This window comes from Ovis aries, chromosome 17 (genome assembly GCF_016772045.2).
Source record: "Ovis aries strain OAR_USU_Benz2616 breed Rambouillet chromosome 17, ARS-UI_Ramb_v3.0, whole genome shotgun sequence".
NCBI classification, from domain to species: domain Eukaryota; kingdom Metazoa; phylum Chordata; class Mammalia; order Artiodactyla; family Bovidae; genus Ovis; species Ovis aries.
In genome coordinates this window covers 60,051,477-60,069,742 of record NC_056070.1, presented here as the reverse complement: position 1 = coordinate 60,069,742, position 18,266 = coordinate 60,051,477, and the positions used below count along the sequence as shown (strand labels likewise).

General features: G+C 47.5%; 2 long non-coding RNA genes across 11 annotated transcripts in view; one reads left to right on the top strand and one right to left on the bottom strand.

The window, feature by feature from the left end:
* LOC121816955 (uncharacterized) overlaps positions 1-18,266 on the top strand; it is a 345,801-nt gene that overhangs the window by 95,104 nt on the left and 232,431 nt on the right. The window lies entirely within an intron of this gene.
* LOC121816957 (uncharacterized) overlaps positions 14,660-18,266 on the bottom strand; it is a 29,595-nt gene continuing 25,988 nt past the window's right edge. The window contains exon 4 of the long non-coding RNA XR_006056700.2: positions 14,660-17,928. This is a non-coding gene — a long non-coding RNA (uncharacterized LOC121816957). The remainder of the gene's footprint in view (positions 17,929-18,266) is intronic.

The window sequence follows — 18,266 nt, the reverse complement described above, 5'->3', positions numbered from 1 at the left end:
GGTCCTATTCAACTCATGTGGAAGGAAGAAGAACAGGGGAGAAAACAGGAGCCAGTCTCACAAAGACAGAAGCAAAAACAAAATGCCTTGGAGAGAAAAAAGGCAAAAAGGAGGAAAGGAACAAGGCTGAGGACAATCAGCCTAACTTTTCCCTGAGCAGAAACTCAGTTCATTTGGTTTCTGCTTGGAGATGTAGTGCCATTTTTGACAGATGTGTTTTTATGCATCCTGTTATTAGGGCTGAAAGAACTGTCTTGATATGATTGGGAAAATTACTATTTTAATATCCTTTGCCTCCTTTAAGCCTTATGCATATTTTCCACTACACAAGTCTCTGATTGCTTGCAGTTCAATATAAATGAATTCCACAGATTTTCTCTCCTCCTCTAGTTGATATGAGTGGGTTGTTTGGATTGGACTCCTATCTGTATGTGTGTGTGTGTATTTAATCTTTGCAAGAAAGAAAACGGCAAAGCATCAAATAACAGGAAGAAAGAAGACCGAGAAAGACAAGAAACTCCTGTCTAGAAGCCAGGAACTAGGATAATTATGGGCACTGTTTTTTTTCAAAGTAACAATATTTACTATATTGAAAAGCAGAGACATTACTTTGCCGACTAAGGTCCGTCTAGTCAAGGCTCTGGTTTTTCCTGTGGTCATGTATGGATGTGAGAGTTGGACTGTGAAGAAGGCTGAGTGGCGAAGAATTGATGCTTTTGAACTGTGGTGTTGGAGAAGACTCTTGAGGGTCCCTTGGACTGCAAGGAGATCCAACCAGTCCATTCTAAAGGAGATCAGCCCTGGGATTTCTTTGGAAGGAATGATGCTAAAGTTGAAGCTCCAGTACTTTGGACACCTCATGCGAAGAGTTGACTCATTGGAAAAGACTCTGATGCTGGGAGGGATTGGGGGCAGGAGGAGAAGGGAACGACTGAGGATGAGATGGCTGGATGGCATCACGGACTCGGTGGACGTGAGTCTGAGTGAACTCCAGGAGTTGATGATGGACAGGGAGGCCTGGCGTGCTGTGATTCATGGGGTCGCAAAGAGTTGGACATGACTGAGCGACTGGACTGAACTTAATATTTACTATTATTATTATCTTCTTTGTGGCAGATGGCCTATGATTTTTGCATCCTTTCTGAATGTTATAAATCTGTGAGCTGATACTTGTTTTTTTTGTCCAGTTTACAGATGAGGAGATTGATACTTAGTGAGATTACCATTTACCCAAGTTCTGGAAAGTGATGGAGGCAGCCTTCAGATGCAGGTGTGTGTGACCTAGATCTGTGCAATGAGCTGTATACAGCCACTGTGAACCAACAGGACATACAGAATGACCATTGACAGTTTTTCTTGCTTTTTCTTTTCTGTAAATCACCTTGATTTTTTTTTTTCATTTGGAAATTGTGTCTCTTCTGTTCTGTGTCCAGATAATTCAGGTGAGGCTGACCCTCATCCCCAAGGTCCAGGAATGGGTGCATGGCCAAGGCTGGACCAAGCTGAACATTCTGACTCTTGGCCAGAGTCCATGACTTGTGGATGGCCGTATGACCAACCTGGACCAGGAAGGACAATGCGATGCATTCCTGAGACTCTTAATGAGGATAGGGGAAAAAATTGGAGCATCTTCTTGGCTGGGGTTGCTATTTTCATAAGATGTTAGCTTGGAACTTCTGAGGGTCTTCTTGGCTAAAGAGAATCAAGAGCCTGCTTGGAAGAAAGTCTACTGAATGAGATGTGAGGATGTGAGTTGAGGAGGCAGAGGCTTGAGTGTTTAGATCCAGCTTTGCCCAAGACTAGAATCCACAGGTGGACTTTTGAGTCACAGAAGTTGTTACATTCCTGGCCTTCTAAGATCTTGGAAAGGAGAGCTACATACCACCAGTGAGATGAGGGCTCGGTGAGGCAAGGTGGGGCGGTGGTGATTGTGATGTTGTGATTCATGATAAGAAATACATATCTGGTCTTCAAGTTCCTGTTGCTGGCCCAGAGCTCCTAAAACCCTTGGAATTTTCAAAGTGCTGAGAGCCGATAAATGTCTTTTGTTATGTGAATGAAGTGACTTGGAAGCACCTAAGGATGGGGGCTGATTGCCTGGAGATCCAGTCAGGGGATTAGACGGTTGGAACTTGCAGTCCCACCCTTCAACCTCTGGAGAAGTGGGGAGGGGCTGGAGAGCGATACCAGTCTCCAGTGGTCGATGATTTAATCAGTCATGCTTACAGGGACTTCCCTGGTGGTCCAGTGGTTAAGACTTTGTCTTCCAATGCAGGGGATGTAGGTTCGACCCTTAGCTGGGGAGGTAAGATCACACATGCCTGGTGGCCAAAAAACCAAAACATAAAAAGGAAGCAATATTGTAACACATTCAATAAAGACTTTTAAAATGGTCCACATCAAAAAACAAACAGAAAGAATCTTGAAAAAAGTCATGGTTGTGTAATGAAGCCTCCATCAAAACCCCAAAATGAGGAGGTTCCAAGACTTTCCAGGATGGTGAATCCATGGATATTTGAGGAGAATGGCACCCTCAGGTTAAGGGTGGCCCCTTCCCGCATGCCTTTCCCTGGGCTTCTCTTCCATCTGGTTATTCTTGAGTAATATGTTTTTGCTTTTTAAAAAAAATCTTTTAAAATATTTATTTACTTATTTGTGGTTGAACCTTAAGGCTTACAGGGTCTTAGTTTCCCTAACAGGGATCAAACTGGTGTCCCCTGCAGTGGAAGCATATAGTCCTAATCACCAGTGAGCTCCAGGGGATTCCCAGCCCAGCTAGTCTGCTGAGGTTCTGAAGTCTACAGGTGCTGATGGCAGAAAGTAGTAAGTACATCCACCATGTCCCCGTCCCTCTCTCTTCCTGTGGCTAGACTAGATACCTGGTCAAGAGATCAGGTGCTAGTTTAAGGGCAGAGAGGGAAATTCAAAGTTTCGGGGTACAGAAGTTTCTGGAATCTCTCCGATAACATATTGGGAACGTGGCTTCCCTTTCCCCATCTTCCTTTCTAAAAGTGTTGAGATCACTGGGCTCCCGTGGATGCATTTGAAACCGGCCAGCTGTGGGCTACCCAGCTGACAGAGGCCACAGCTGGAGCAAGAACAGTGGCTCGGTTTCTTCCAGCTGCAAACGAAAGGGTCAACACCTTGAAGGGGAAAAAAAAAAAAAAGTCTAGGCATCAGCTGGTGGAAATGGTCCCAGAGTTCATAATCACTGAGAGGAAGGCAAGTTTTTTTTGTTTTTGTTTTAATTGTTTTCATTGGCAGCTGTCTATGGATGATTCCGGTTGAAGCAGGTTTGGAGATTGGAACCCGGGCAGGTGTGAGTGTGAGTGTGTGTGTCTGTGTGTGTGTGCGTGTATACTTGTGCATGCAAGAATGCACATGGTATTAATACAAAAGCAGGTGGAAGAAAGCTGGTTGTCTGTGAATGCGAGTGTGGAAATGGCCTGCAGGGAGAGAGGCAGATTGGTGTGTGTGTGTTGGCAGGGAGCTGAGGGCAATGACCATCTTCTCTGTGTGAAAGAGAAGAGTGGAGGGTGGGAACTGCCCGGCAGAGAAAAACCATCTTTATTGTGTGTGCACACACCGATCTATGAAGACGGAAAATCGTGGATGAAAGAGCAGGAAGGAACTCAAACGTGGGACAGCGGAAACCAGGCGGGATGCGTGAGATTGCAGGAGACAGACCCGGAGCCAACGTGCCACGAGCAAGGGCCCCATCGGCTCCCTCCTGGCCTTCCAGAAATAGTTTCCGGGAACTGTGGTCCTCTCCTGGCCCCGGGTCTCGGGCCAGCGGGGAGATAAAGCTGGCCGCGTCGCTTGTCTTGGCGGCCTCTCAGCTGACACTGCTGACAGGCTGCTTTGATCTCAGGTTATCAGGGCCTAACCCTGTGCCCTGGGCCTGCTTTGCCAGCTCCCACCCGCCGCTCACCTCTGCAGAGGGCGTCCCATAAGGTCAGGGTTGGGGAGGTGGGGAGCGGCTCAGCCCTCGTGCCCGGTTGGCCTTGGAGCCTTGGTGCTTGATGCAATAAGGGCACCATGTTTGTAGTCTCAGAGTCAGCGATGAAAAGAGGGCCCCACTGGGGGCAAGAAGCTTTTGAAGTGGAGCCACGAGAAATAACACCCTGAATGCAGCCCTGTCCCCTAGCCTCCTGGGCCTTCACCGCAAATGAGTGGTGACAGAAGAGAAAAAAAAGGATCGGCTGCCTGAACACTTGCCTTCCTGTCTTAGGACTGCTGCTGAGTCACCAGGTGACGTCATGCAGGTCCTGCTTCTCTCTGGACTTCCGTTTCCATCCCCCCTCTCGTAAAATCAAAGTGTTCTTATAAGCAGGGAAAGCTCTTTTCAAATGCAATCAGGTTCAGAAATCCCATATGCAAAGCAGCTCACAGGGGACAGGGCCTGGATGCCAGGGGATGTGATGAACTGGCATCCCGACACTCAACTTTGTGTTGACCTCTGTTGAATCTGCCTGCCCGTGCAGGAGCCGCAGGAGAACTCAGGTTCGATCTCCGGGTCAGGAAGATATACCTTGGCGAAGAAAATGGAAACCCACTCCAGTGTTCTTGCTTGGAAAATCCCATGGACTGAGTAGCTTGGCAGGCTACAGTCCATGGGGTCGCGAAGACTTGAGCGCAACTGAGCACACACTCTGCTCTAGTCGGTGTGTTATTTTGTGTTATTTATCTGTTTGTGGCTGTGCTGGGTCTCCATTGCTTTGTGCTGGCTCTTTTCTAGCTGTGGTTAAGAGGGGCTAGTAGCAGTGCACGGGGTTCTCGCTGCAGTGGCTTCTCTTGCTGTGGAGCATGGGCTCTAGAGCTCCAGCTCAGTACTTGTGGTGCACTGGCTTAGCGGCCCCAGGCAGGACATGTGGGATCTTCCCGGACCAGGGACAGAACCCGAGTCCCCTTCATTGGCAGGTTGGTTCTTCAGCCCTGGACCACTGGGGAAGTCCTATTTTTTTTTTTTTTAAACTTTATTTTTTTCTTTTGGGCCTGAAGGCATATGGAACTACCCCAGCCAGGGATCGAACCTGTGCCTCCTGCCCGGAATGGGTGGAGTCTTAACCTGGACCACTAAGGACGTCTCTAGTTAGCATGTTAGACTCCTAGGGCTACAGTTACAAAGCACCACAAACTGGGGGGCTTAACACAGCAGAACATCACCATTCTGGAAGCCAGAAATCCAAGATCAAGGTGTTGGCAGGGCCATGATCCCTCTGAGAACTGGAGGGGAAGAATCCCTTATCACCTCTTCAGCTTTGGGTCCTTTGTTGGCATCTTCCGCATTCTATGACTTATGGCAGGATCATTCCTAGTGTCTGTCTTTGCCTGGCCTTCTCGCTGTGTCTCTGCACATCATCTTTCCTCTGTGCATGTCTGTTTCCAAATTTCCTTTCCTTAAAAGTTGAGATATAATTTGATGTATACTGTAATGTGGGGAAACAGTGGAAACAGTGTCAGACTTTATTTTTTGGGCTCCAAAATCACTGCAGATGGTGACTGCAGCCATGAAATTAAAAGACGCTTACTCCTTGGAAGAAAAGTTATGACCAACCTAGATAGCATATTCAAAAGCAGAGACATTACTTTGCCAACAAAGGTCCGTCTAGTCAAGGCTATGGTTTTCCTGTGGTCATGTATGGATGTGAGAGTTGGACTGTGAAGAAAGCTGAGCGCTGAAGAATTGATGCTTTTGAACTGTGGTGTTGGAGAAGACTCTTGAGTGTCCCTTGGACTGCAAGGAGATCCAACCAGTCCATTCTGAAGGAGATCAACCCTGGGATTTCTTTGGAAGGAATGATGCTAAAGCTGAAACTCCAGTACTTTGGCCACCTCATGCGAAGAGTTGATTCATTGGAAAAGACTGATGCTGGGAGGGATTGGGGGCAGGAGGAGAAGGGGACGACAGAGGATGAGATGGCTGGATGGCGTCACTGACTTGAAGGATGTGAGTCCGAGTGAACTCCGGGAGATGGTGATGGACAGGGAGGCCTGGCGTGCTGCGATTCATGGGGTCGCAAAGAGTCGGACACGACTGAGCGACTGAACTGAACTGAACTGAATAATGTTTAGTTTCAGGTGGACTCCAGTGTGATTTGACTTTTGCATACATTATGGATTTATCACCGTGATGAGTCCAGTGTCTGCACGAATACAAAGCTACTGCAGTATCGTTGACTGTATTCCTTATACTGTATATCACACTCCATGACTCGTTTTAAAGCTGGAGGTGGTTCCTCTTCATCCTCTTCTCTGTTGCATCCACCCTACTCCAACCCCTTCCCTCTGGCGACCCCCGCTCCCCCACCGTTTGTTCTTTGCATCTGAGTCTTTTTTTATTTAAATTTATGGTTATTATTACTTTGGGCCATCCCGGGTCTTAGCTGTGGCCTGCAGGGTCTTCACTGGGGCCAGAGGGCTCTCTAGCTGTGGTGCACGGGCTCAGAATTTGCAGTGCTTGGACTTAGTTGCTCTGTAGCATGTGGGATCTTATTCATTCCCTGACCTGTAAGCTAGAACCTGGGTCCCCTGCATTGAAAGGTGGATTCTTAACTACTGGACCCCCAGGGAAGTCCTTCTGTTTTTGTGTTCTTTATTATTTGTTTTGCTTTTTAGGTTCTACATGTAAGTGACATCATACAGTGTTTTTCTTTCTTGGTCTGATGTGTTTCACTTGCTGTAATACCCTCTAGACTTATCCCTGTTGTTGCAAATGGTAAGATTTAACATTTTTTTTTGCTGAGTAATATTTCTTTGTCCGTATTTATATAGGTATATCCACCACATCTTCTTTATCCATTCATCCATCAGTGGACACTTAAGTTGCTTCCATATCTTGGCTGTTGTAAACAATGCTGCTATGCACGTGGGTGTGCATATATATTTTCAACTTAGTGTTTTTGTTGTCTTTGTGTAGATATACAAAAGCAAAATTTCTGGATCATATGGTAGTTCTTTTTTTAACTTTTGAGGACCCTCCATACTGTTTTCCACAGCAGCTACCCTAATTTACAAACCCACCAAAAGTGTACCAAATTTCCATAGGGACACCAGTCATATTAGATTAGGTGTCCCTAAGGACCTTGGGCTTCCCTGGTGGCTCAGATGGTAAAGAATCTGCCTGCAATGCAGGAGACCCAGGTCTGATCCCTGGGTCAGGAAGATCCCCTGGAGAAGGGAAGGCTACCCACATTAGTATTCTTGCCTAGAGAACTCCATGGACAGAGGAGCTTGGTAGGCTACAGTCTATGGAGTCGCAAGGAATTAGACAAGACTGCACCCCATTCCAGTACTCTTGCCTGGAAAATCCCATGGATGGAGGAGCCTGGTAGGCTGTGTAGTCCATGGGGTCGCTAAGAGTCGGACACGACTGAGCAACTTCACTTTCACTTTTCACTTTCATGCATTGGAGAAGGAAATGGCAACCCGCTCCAGTGTTCTTGCCTGGAGAATCCCAGGGATGGGGGAGCCTGGTGGGCTGCCGTCTATGGGGTCGCACAGAGTCAGACACGACTGAAGCGACTTAGCAGAGTGACTAACAGTTTCACTTTTAAGGACTTTACGTTAACCTGATCACCTCTGTAAAGACAGTATTTCAAAATCAGGTCACATTCTGAGACACTGGGGGTTAAGGACTCAACATATCTTATTTTTGGGGGGGAGGAGGAGGGGTCACGATTCAACTCATAATACCCTCTCTACCTTTTCTACATTTCTGACTCATACAGTCTGTGAAAGAAAGTGAAGTGAAAGTGAAATTTACTCAGTTGTGTCCGACTCTTTGCGACTCCACGGACTATACAGTCCATGGAATTCTCCAGACCAGAATACTGGAGTGGGTAGCCTTTCCCTTCTCCAAGTGATCTTCTCAATCCAGAGATCTAACCAGGTCTCCGCATTGCAGGCAGATTCTTTACCAGCTGAGCCTTAAGGGAAGCCCCATAGAGTCTGTGAACATAGTCAAATGGTGGTTGTTTGACATCACAGGTTGGGGTGATTTGTTACACAGCCGTGGTAACTGTAACAGGTGGTTAAACTGAAATAACCAGACACTGGAGCAGTCCTATCCAAGTCCAGGCTCCCCTTGACATCTTAATCCATTCAATTTACTTCTCGGGGCCTAGTTTTCTCATCATGAACATGGAGTTTGATAGAAAGAACATCTGTCAAATCCCCGCCGTGACAGTAGGTTCCTGATAAAGGTTTGTTTTTTTTTCCCCTCTATTCTCTCTTCCTAAATGACTCTGAACCACAATGCTCTTGAGATTTTGGGAAACGTCTGAGTTTCTGAATTCTGTGGGAAACCCCTGGGTCCCAGGAACCAGATCCTTATTTCATGCCTACTTTGAATGAGGGAATGTGTTTCCTTGGCAAGCTCGATGTTTGGAACCCCTACCCCACTCAGACTTTCAAGACAATTTAGTCTGAGCTAACCTTGGTTTCTTGTTACCGAAGAGAACCAAGGCTTATGCAGAGGCCTTGCAGAATGCCTCCAACATCAAACAGCAACTACCCTACTGCGTTCTGAGACACTGAGCGTAAATAAATTAAAACCATACCCGCTCCCTTTCCCTGTAAGCGCACACACGTAATTTCATTACAGCCGGAATGAAGTGCTGCAGGCAAAACCTGTCTGGGGCTTGGCTGAACCCAGAGTGCTCTGGGAGACATGGATCTTTTCGGCCAACCGGAGGAGGGAACCTTGTTTGCCTCTTTTTCTCCTCTCTGCCCACTGGGCAATCCGTTGGCATGGGGCTGGCATGAATGCATTTGGTTTCAGACTTCCAGAGGGCTGTGGTGATATGGGTTCTGTTTTTCACTTCCAGAAATTGTGGTGAAATGTACATAGCACAAATTCACTGTTTAAATGATTTGTAAGTGTAGAATTTAGTGCCATTTAGTACATTCACAACTTTTTTTTTTTTTTCATTGTGTAGCTAGTGGGATCTTAGTCCCCGACCAGGGATCGAACTCACGCTGCCCCCTGCAGTGGAAGTGCAGACTCCTAACCACTGGGCTGCCAGGGAAGTCCCTGATTTGACTGTTTTGAATAGTTCATATAAATGGAATTGTATAATATGTGACATTTTGTGTTGGCTACGTTCACTCATCATCATGTTTTCAAGCTTCATCTGTGTTGGAGCACGGATCAGTGTTTTATTCCTTTTTATGGATGAATACTATCCTGCTGTTTGCATATATACTACATTTTGTTTCTCCATTCATCCACTGATGGACGTTTGGGTTGGTCCCACCTTTTGGCTATTGTGGATAATGCTGTATGAACAGTCATGTAAATGTGTGGACATCTATTTTCACTAGTCTTGAGTATTCACCTCACAGTGGCATTGCTACGTTATCTGGGCTTCCCCTGTGGCTCAGCGGTAAAGAATCCACCTGCAGAGCAGCAGGTGCAGGAGATGTGGGTTTGATCCCTGGGTCGGGTTGATCCCCTGGAGTAAGGAATGGCAACCCACTCCAGGATTCTTGCCTGAAGAATCCGATGGACAGGGGAGCCTGGTGGGTCACCGTCTATGAGGTTGCAAAGAGTCAGACGCAACTGAAATGACTTAGCACACATGCACCACTGCACACACTGAAACCACTTAGCACACAGGGCAGCACAGAGAGCTTGAGCAACTTTTCTGAGAACACACAGCTAGCAAGAGACAAAGCCACGAAAATGCGACCTACCGAAGAGTTTTGAGCAGAGAAACAAAATAGTCAGATTTCATTTCTTCCTTCTTACCTTCACTTTCTCCCACAGCATTTTCAAGCAGCAACTCTGGGTTGGGGAATGGTGGAATTAGGTAGATAGGAATTGGAGAGCAGAAAAACTCATGTCAGTATTCTTGGAAGGATTTCATTTCCCCTCACGTGCTTGGACATGGATATTTAGGAGGTATGTGGATGAACTTGATGAGAACTGCTCTCTTGCTAAATCACTGGGCTGTTTGATGAGGCTGGGAAAGGACTGGGGCTTGAACAGTGCAGTCTGGTCGGACGGGCTTGAGAGAGTGATGTCATCAACACCCCATTTTCCTCTGCCTGTTTATAGTTTCTCCTCTCAGGAGCCCCCGGGGTGTTGGGACACGCCTCCGCCGTGTGGATTTTAGTGTGTGCATTTGAGGTGCACATAGAGGCCCGGGTTACTTCTATTGCCCCAGGGGCAGGAGGGGGTGGGAGGAGGCAGGAGGATGGGGCTGAAAGGGCCGGTTTTGCTTTAACATCTGAGCATTGATCTCCATCAAGACGGAGCCATCAGTCAGGACCTCTGCCCTGGTCTCCTGGCCTTGGTCTCCCCAGTCCAGTGAGGGAAATGGGCTGGACTGTCCTTGGTGACATCAGCTATTATTAGTTGGCAAGCCTTTATTGATCACCTACTATATGCCTGCATAGTTCTGAGTACTGAGGAGTGAACAAATAAGGTCTCTGCCTTCTTCTTTATATATATATATTAGAGCTTCTCTGAGGCACAGATGGTAAAGAATCTCAATGAAGGAGGCCTGGGTTCAATCCCTGGGTCAGGAAGATCCCCTGGAGAAGGGAATGGCAACCCACTCCAGTATGCTTGCCTGAAGAATCCCATGGACAGAGGAGCCTGGTGGGCTACAGTCCATGGGGTTGCAGAGTCAGGCATGACTGAGTGACTCACACTACTACAAATACACACACACACACACACACACACACACACACTTTTTTAACTGGCTGTACCAGGTCTTAGTTGCAGCACGTGGGATCTAGTTCCCCAACCAGGGATCGAACCCGGGCTCCCTGCACCGGCAGCAGAGCCTGAGCCACTGGACAAGCAAGGAAATCCCTGGTCCTGGCCTTCTGAATTCTCTTCTTGGGAGGGAGACTGACAGCCAACAAAGAGCTACAGGATGTTATCTGATGGTGGCACGTGTGCTGGGGGGATACAAGGAGAGGAGGATATGGGTGAGAGAAGGAAGATGCTAGTTTGCATCACAAGTAGGAAACTTCTCATCAGTAGAACGATGTGTCTTTAAATAGGTCCACATCCTAAGCCCTAGAACCTTTGACTGTGTCATCTTGTGGGGTAAAAGGGACTTTGCAAAAGTGATTAAGATAAGGTAGGATGGAGGATCATCCTAGATTATCCAAGAGGGCCCAATGTAATCGTAAGATCCTCATAAGAAAAGAACAGAGGATGAGAATCAGAGGAGACGTGACAACGGAAGCAAGCCCAGGTGATGCAGAGTCATGAGCCAAGGAATGTGGGTGGTCTCTATAGGCCAGAAAAGGCCAAGAAGCAAATCCTCTCTAGTAGCCTCTAGAAGAAACGCAGCGTGGCCAACTCATTGTAGACTTCTGAGCTCTAGAACAGGAAGGTAATATGTTCGTGTGGTTTTAAGCCACTGCTGCTGCTGCTGCTGTTTAGTTGCTAAGTTGTTTCTGACTCTTTGAGGCCCCATAGACTGTATCCTGCCAGGCTCCTCTGTCCATGGGATTTCCCAGGCAAGAATACTGGAGTAGGTTGCCAGTCCCGTCTACAGGGGATCTTCCCGAGCCAGGGATCGAACCCGAGTCTCATGCATTGGCAGGTACATTCCTTCCCATCTGAGTCATCACAGAAACCCTTTAAGCCACTAAGTTTGTAGTAATTTGTCACAGCAGCCATGGGAAATGAATACAGATTTGAATGAGGTGAATCCCTGAGATCCACTGGGGAAGAGCACTCCATTCTAGGTGAAAAGAACAGCAGGTGAAAAGGCCCTGAGGTAGGATACTGCAGCAGTGCTTGATATAGGTGACATACCAAGGGAATAGATGGGAGGGCCCATGTGTTTGCGAGTTCGTAACCATAGAGGAAGGCAATGGCACCCCACTCCAGTACTCTTGCTTGGAAAATCCCATGGACAGAGGAGCCTGGTGGGCTGCAGTCCATGGGGTCGCTAAGAGTCGGACACGACTGAGCGACTTCACTTTCACTTTTCACTTTCATGCACTGAAAAAGGAAATGGCAACCCACTCCAGTGTTCTTGCTGGGAGAATCGCAGGGACGGAGGAGCCTGGTGGGCTGCCATCAATGGGGTCGCAGAGTCGGACACGACTGACGAGACTTAGCAGCAGCAACCACGGAAGAACTCAAAACAGAGATGCATTCACCAAACCCTCCAGGGCTGTAATGAGAATACTGGCTCTTGAATTCAATCAACCTGGGTTCAAATCCTGCCTCTGCCCCTTGTGATGTAGCTTTGGATAAGCCACTTTCCTTTCCACAACTCTGCTTCCTGACCTGTTGAAGAGGGTCAACAATATACATTATTTCTTCTGTGTATAAAATAGATAACTAATAAGAACTAATGTATGGCGTGGTCCTCCCAGGTGGTGCGGTGGTAGAGAATCCACCTGCCAGTGCAGGAATTGCAGGAGACATAGGTTTGATCCCTGGGTTGGGAAGATCCCTTGGAGTAGGAAATGGCAACCCACTCCAGTATTCTTCCCTGGAAAATTCCATGGACAGAGAAACCTGGCAGGCTACAGTCCTTGGGGTCACGAAGAGTTGGACATGACTGAGCGACTGAGCATGCATGCACTGGATGGCACAGGGAACTCTGCTCAGTGCTCCGTGTGACCTAAGTAGGAAGGAAACCCCTAGAAGAGGGTGCATATATGCATACACATGACTGATTAACTTTGATGTACGGTGAAACTAACACAGCACTGTAAAGGAACTATGTTGTTCAGTTGCTAAGTCGTATCTGACTCTTTGCGACCCCATGGACAGCAGCCCACCAGTCTTCTCTGTCCTTCACTTTCTCCCAGAGGTTGCTCAAACTCAGGTCCGTCAAGTCAGTGATGCCATCCAACCATCTCATCCTCTGTTGCCCCTTCTCCTCCTGTCCTCAGTCTTTCCCGGCATCAGGGTCTTTTCCAACGAGTCGGTTCTTTGCATCAGGTGACCGAAATATTGGAGCCTTGGCCTCAGCATCAGTCTTTCCAGTGAATATTCAGAGGTGATTTCCTGTAGAAATTAATAATAATAATAAAAAAAGAACACACATACACACAAGGGCCAACAGTAATTCCAAGTGGCACTGTGGTAAGCTCATCTGTGAAAAATCCTTACCCCAGCCTGTGGCCCATTTAGGTGCTTGGCGTGCATTTGGTATGGTGCTGATGAGGACGTGATGAGGAAGAGGGTGGTGGGGAGGACGGTGATGAGGAGGATGGTGATTTTGGTGCAGGAGAAGAATTGGGGTGACATCTTGAGTGCAGGGAACAGCAAGGGAAAAAGTCAGGTGTGCCTGCAGGCTGCCTTCCTAATACTATGATGAAATTGTTTTATTTACAATTTTTGACTCTGCTGGGTCTTTGCTGCGGCACTCAGGGGCTTCTCTAGTTGTGGTGCTTAGGCTTAGCTGCCCCAGAGCATATGGAACTTAGTTCCCCACCAGGGATCAGACCCGTGTCCCTGCATTGGAAGGTGGATTCTTAACCGCTGGACCACCAAGGAAGTCCCCAAATCATTTTAGAATGCTTCTGCAGACTTCCCTTCTCTGCCTTCTCATCTGGTGTTGCTGACAGGGTCTGAGGCTGCCTTCACCCACCTTTCCGAAGAGAGAGGTTTCTGGCTGGTGGTGTGATGGTCAGACTAGTTCTTGACTGCCCATTCTGCTGGTCCCTTGAGAAGAGGCAAGAGCCCGGGGCAAAAAAATATCCCTGCACCCCAACCCCTCCTGTGATCAAAGAGCCTAGTAAGGGAAACAGGAAGAAGGGTTAGCTGATTAGGCTCTGCCTTTGTGGGGGTGCCCCCTACCCCTTGCTGACCTCCGCCAGCCTCCAGGGTGAGTTATAACTGTGGCTTTGCTCACCTGGAGGCAGTTTTGGCCCTGGAGAAGGCCTATCAACTGTATGCAAAAAGATTTGCCTGAGTCTCTCTTTCAGCCTTTTTACAGCCTTTTGGTTTCTCTAGGCAAATGCTGTGCTTTGATGCCCACTTTCTTTACAGGCTATGTAAATATCCATTTTGATGCACCCACATGGTAGGCAGGTGAGTCAGGAAAGGGCTGGTTGTCTTGGTCTCTTCCGGGGAGGGAGGAGGGTCAAGACGGGTTGGTAGACGGGCGCTGGAGAGGATGACTCCATCTGGAGAAAGGGCAAGGTCAAGGGGGTTCAAGCCTGACTATTCAAAGTGTGGTCCTTAGCCCGATAGCAATAGCCACCTGGAAAATCAGAATCTGCTTTTTAACAAGATTCCCAGGACTTGGGGGCACATATTAAAGTTCGAGAAGCACGGTGTGGACTGGTGGACCTCAGACTTCACTGTGGATTTAGAAATCCACAAAGCACTTTAAAATATGCCAACGCTCAGGTCCTGCCCCAGAGATTCTGATGTCATTGGTCTGAAATGATGCCCTAATATGAGTATGTTTAAAAAGCTCTCCAAGGGATTTCCCTGGTGGTTCAAGGGCTAAGACCCCACGCTCCCAATGCAGGGGGTCCAGGTTCGATCCCTGGTCTGGGAACTAAGATCCCACATGCCACAACTAAGAGTTCCCAGGCTGCAACTGAAGATCCCACATGCCACAAGGAAGATCAGAGATCCTGCCAGCCACAACTAAGACCTGGCCAAATGAATAAAAATAAATATTAAAAAAAGAATAAACAGCTCCCCAGGCAATTCCAGTTGAAGGTCTCTGATTTTTACTTAGAACTGTGGGTCTTAAACATTTTCGTGCTTCAGAAAAAGTTGGGGAATATCTTTAAACACAAGCTCTGCGCCCCAGCCAGTGGTGGACTGGTCAGTGTTTAATAGCAGGCTCTCTGGGATGGGCATGGGGTCAGGAAGAAGTCCAGATCCGTAGCCAATTCCTGTGGTATAAATATCCCCACTGTGGCTCTTGTGATCCAGTGCACACTGGCTCCACTGGCCCCACCCCCCAAGTTTCTGACTCAGTAGGTCTGGGGCAGGACCTGAGAATCTGTATGTCTAACAAGTTCCCTATTCAGCTTGGGTTACGGGGTTAGTGTTCTTCTTAGGACGCTGCTTTGAGAGCCACGTTAGATGAGAGGTTGGAAACAGGTGGCATCTTGCTGGCCAGTTTGGTTCAACTTGTGGTGGGTACCTGGAGGGCTGTATTGAGTAGGATTCTGAGGCTGTGTGAGATTGAGTGAGAAAAAGTGATCTATTCAGTTAATATGCCCACCACGGGCATGTGACGGAGGCAGCGGCTGTCCCTGGATTTTCTGAGTGCTCCTTTGTAATTCCCTTATGAAAACAGGAGCCGGGAGTTAGATGGAGTTGCATTTCCTAAGGACAAAGGGGAGATAAGAAGTGAAGCTCTGGACTTCCCTGGTGGTTCAGTGGTTAAGCCTCTGTGCTCCCCCTACAGGGGGCACAGGTTCAATACCTGGTCGGGAAACTAAGATCCCAGCATGCTGCATGGAGCAGCCAAAAAGAAAGTATTGAAGCTCAGTGTGTCCCAGGCTATCTCAATGATTAAGAGCAGTTTCGAGGGGTTTTTTGGCTGTACCACACAACTTGTGGGATCTTATTTCCCAGACCAGGGACTGAACCTGTGCCCTCAGTAATGAAAGTGTGGAGTCTTAACCACTGGACCGCCAGGGAATTCCCAAGAGCAGTATTTGTGACTCTCTGAGAAAGTATACGTGGAAGATGAATATTAGTGCAACTCTCTGATTTTATGGAAATGATTTCAAAAAAGGGATGGTTTCCACTCAAAATGCACAGAGCTCATTTGTTTAGATACCGTCAGGCTCTCAGATCTTGGAAAACATGGGAGACGACATTTCAGAAGAAAATCACCGAGAGTTTTGAATGCCCCAGCCAAAGAAAGGAGAAGATTGGGCAGAAACCATAAAGGAAGTTTTGCCCACGCCAGTGATGGGGCCATGCTTAACTCCAACACGTTCCAGGAGCAGAGAGCTAGGAAAAAGACAAGGGAGGGACGCTGAGGGAGGGGGGCAGGATGCAAGATAAGAAATTCTGATTTCAATCTCCCTAACTTCCTCAGACCCGGGCTGCCTATAAACTGTATGCAAATGTGTTTGCTTTCCATTGTATTTCAATCAGAGTCACTCAGCTGTCAGGAGCTGTGTCAACATGTCAGTTGGGTGGAAGAAACAAGCGTTTTGAGTGGAAATATTTTGGATAAACAGACACAATGTTATGACAGATCTGAGCGGTTCAAACATGGGGTGGGGGAGGTGGCGACGGTGGAGAAGGAGAAGGGGGGTGAAAGCCACAGAAAGTAGATCTATTTACCCTGGCGCATGCACTGGAAGGTCAGCTGAAAACAAAATCGGTATTTTATGAGTTGCGTTGTGTGTGCATGTATTGGGGGTGGGGTGGGAGACGTTTTTCCTCTTCTGTGGCGTTAATACATTTTGTCAGCTGAAGAGTAAGGCCTGCTTGGTGGGTTACCAGGCACATTCCTCTCTAATGTCCCTGCTGATTCCATGGGGGGAAATCAGGCAAGAAAAAGAAAAGACAAACCCACCGGATTAACTTAATTAGCGATGGGGAGACCAGTTGCTTGGCTAAATCTAACAGCCTGTTTGAGAGCTGCCCTCCTTTTCACTTCTCACTTGGGCTCTTTTGCAAACGGAATTCAGAGGAGGGACAAAGAGATGCCCTTGTTTGTGGTCAAGGGTGGGGGTGGGGACATACTCTGGGGAGAGGTGACCTGGGCATTAGGCCACGTGATGTATAGGTTTGAATTTAATTTTTGGAGTAGGTAATACTGTTGCCTTGTTCAGTAACCCAAAGTATGAAACAAGTATTTGGAGAGATGTTCTTTTTTCTTTTCCAGTCCATCTGTTCTCCCCTCCCACCATCTCTCAGCACCCCAAACACACACACACACACACACACACACACACACACACACAGATTATATTTTGTTGGTCTAGGTCTATTTTTAGTTCCCAAGCCATAGAGTTCGATGAGTTTTGTCTAAAAAAGAATTCACATTTTCCTAAACTAATACTTACTGCTTATCAAGCATCTACTATGTGCTAAACCTCACCTTGCCAGGTTGGAATGATTCACCCTAGGTTGGAGGTGAGGAGTCCTGAGGCGCACCCAAAGCCACACAGCCCCACGGCCCATGAGTGAGCTCGAACTTCTACTGGATCTGTCTGGCTCCCGGTCTGTGTTCTTCCAGCTACTATCAAGGACTCGGTTGAACTTGTGGATGAGAGAGGGTGTGTGGCAAGGTAACTTTTGGAGGACTCAGGGAGCAGTCAGCCAACTCAGCTAGGCTGGACGTGTCCACCCCCGAGGTGAATCTGTCCAGGAAAGGGACCATGTGCTTGTCCAAATGTGGGGCAAGCCGGCAGCTGCCTCGGGGGTGTGCTTGGGAGAGGTTGGCAAGGCCCCCACCGCTCAAAAATGTCCCCCCCGCCACCTGTCACATGGCCTCAAGTTCCACCAGCAGAGAGGTATGACTGGGCTTCAAGGAAAGAATTTCTGGGGTCAGGCTTTAAGCATAGATACTTCCTCCAGAAAGGATTCATCTATGCCCTTCTCTTAAAAGCCCGCTCCTAGCAGGGCAGCCAGCCCACTGCTTGGCACTGGAGGATGGTTTCAGGGTGCAGATATCCTGGGAGGTGAGCAGGGTGGTCACCAGAGGAGAGGGGGACAGTCAGGGATGGGTCCCAAGGCTGCTGGTCAACCAACATATGGAGTCTGGGGCCGTTTGGAAACAAAGCTTCCCATGTTTGCCCCAGAGAGAGGCCCTCTGAAGGTCCCACCTGTCTCCTTGCCAATCCTGACTGGTGTGTTTCAGGCTGGAACCCTAAATAGTCAGGCCAGGAGCCGGGGAAGCCCAGAACTTGTCATGGGGTCGCAAAATGTCACAGCTGCCATTCAGCCGGTCTTGAACTCCAATTAGTCACGTTCTTTCTTCCCCTTTTGTTCCATGATTACACCACCTGTAGGATTATTTTTTGAATATTTTCCTCTAAACTGACTCACTTGAAAAAATAAAAAATAAACATCTATTTTAAATCTAGCAAGCATGAGTTTCCTCACCAAGAAAGGATACAGATGAATTTAAGCCCTTTGGCTTTTGTGTGCAAATGTAAGCATTTTTTTTTTTTTTTAAGGAAAACAAAACATTAGTGAAAACTTGAAAAAAAGGAAAACATTTATATACACATCCTTTCATCTCTATCACTTATGGCTTGATTTGCTTCTTGTATTTTTTTTTTCAGAACATGTTAAAATAACAATGAATGCATAAAAATGAATTACTGCTCATTCAGATACC